Genomic DNA, 2072 nt, shown 5'->3' with positions numbered 1-2072 from the left:
TTTTTTGAGAGTGAGACAGAGCATGAGGAGGGGAGGGGCAGAGACAGAGGGAGACACAGAATCTGAAGCAGGTTCCAGGCTCTGAGCTGTCAGCATAGCCCAACGTGGGGCTTGAACTCATGAACCGTGAGGTCATGACCTGAGCTGAAGCCGGACGCCTAACTGACTGAGCCACCCAGGCACCCCAGTAAGCATTCAACTCTTGATTTTGGCTCAGGTCATCATCTCACAGTCTTGAGATCAAGCCCTGTGTTGGGCTCCATGCTGGACCTGAAGTCTGCTTAGGATTCTCTCTCTGCCCCTCCCCTGCTTAGGTGCACACACAGTCTCTCTCTCTCTGTCTCTTTGTGTCTTTCTCTCACAAACAAACCAACAAAAACCCTGTGATAACCTTGGCAGGGACACATATCTGGAGAGGGGATGCCCGTTTCCCTCAAGACTTACCAAGACAACTCACTGTTGTCACTAGATTTGGGGCCAAATCTCAGCATAGCGTCAGGGACACACTCGGACACCCAAAGAATGACAAGACTTAGCTTCCACATATCAACAGAATTCTGGGGAACCCATGTAGGAGTGGATCCCAAGGATTTAGACCAAAGAGGGCACGGATGCACTCGCTGGAGAGGCTGGATTTGGTGATTCGCACATGCTGCTGGTGCTGTCTCTAACAGTTTACTTAGATAATTGCTGAGATCTGGACCTACAGTCTATAAAGCTGTAATGTCATGATTCGAAGAGGGAATCCAAAGGTGTGGGGAGACAGGAACGCTGGACTGGACGTTCTGTGTGTGCTCTGCAGCCCCCATCCACCCAACACTGTCCCACATGAAGGAGCAGAAGCCAGAGGCATTGAGAAATACATGAGTGAGGGGAGCCTCCTTGAAATGCGGCGTGGCTTCTCTCTTTTATGGGCTGGGTGTGACTTTAGAGGCTGCCTCCACTGAGATGGGCTCCCTGACTGCAGTGGGTATAGGGCATCCTGCAGTAGCAGAGACCGAGGGCAGTACGTCACTGCCAAGGGCAAGGTGGGCGCATCCACCGCAAGGCAGCGGGATGTACAGGCAATCAGAATGCCTTCGCCCACAGGGATCTCTGGTGGTGGCGAGTGTGTCCTAGGGTCCCTGAAAATGAAATAAATGGCCACTTACTAGAGTACTGCTTGATAGATACATAACGTATCTGGATGGTTAGCCAAAACCTGACGTGCATTGCCATGACGGGAAGTCTCTGCCTCTCTTCTGGTTTCTATACTTCAGTCAGTTCCCAAGCCCAGAAAGAGTCCTTGAGAGGGCAGGTCCCCTTCAGGAAGAAGCCTTACCATTTCTGCAAGTATTCACTGTAAATATTCCTTCAGATCTCCCCCAAAGGGACCTGCGGCCATTTACCAGAGTGACTATGTACTGGGGAAAAGGAAATACACAGACAGGCTAGGGATCACTGTGCACTGCTTCTGAGTAAACCCAGATCCTTGGGGACCCACGGTGCCACTCTGGCCCAGAAGTCAACGTGGGGGCTTATGGTAGGAGGTGTTAGAAGTCAGGTGAACTGAATGATTGCAATACATAGACAGACTTAGCAATGAATCGTTCTCCCCCCTTTGCGTTTTTATTTTACATGCATGTTTTGGGAAATTAACTTTACAGTCCTGTTTTTAAGTGACACTCTGTCCTGGGGAACTGTGATGGAGTTAGAGTAATAAATACAGTCAGTGGTGACTTCTGGGGCTGTTTCATTTAATGGAAAGTGTGAGAATGATAGCTGTGTCTCCTTGGGTGGGAATGCAGAGTGGGGTGCTTCCGGAGCTCCATGGGGTGAGCAGACTTCCTGTGGAAGCTCGATAGTCAGAGGGATGGGATGTGCTGTGCATGCACGATTGCCTTCTCTGCTCCAAACCCATCCTTCTTGCCAGCTGTGTGGAAATGGATCTGGGCCCTTTAAATTTCTGCCCTGCTAAGCCTGGCCAGCAGAGGGCGCTGGAGAGCCCCACTTCCTGGTTCTCAGCGCCCCCCAGGCTCCTGCAGCTCCTGCAGCCCCCCAGCTCTCACAGTGCACGGCCCCCTGCCGCTCCC

The sequence above is a fragment of the Suricata suricatta genome, chromosome 8 (genome assembly GCF_006229205.1).
Source record: "Suricata suricatta isolate VVHF042 chromosome 8, meerkat_22Aug2017_6uvM2_HiC, whole genome shotgun sequence".
Classification (NCBI taxonomy): Eukaryota; Metazoa; Chordata; class Mammalia; order Carnivora; family Herpestidae; genus Suricata; species Suricata suricatta.
The sequence above is the reverse complement of the archived record's forward strand: the minus strand, read 5'-3'. Positions refer to the sequence as shown.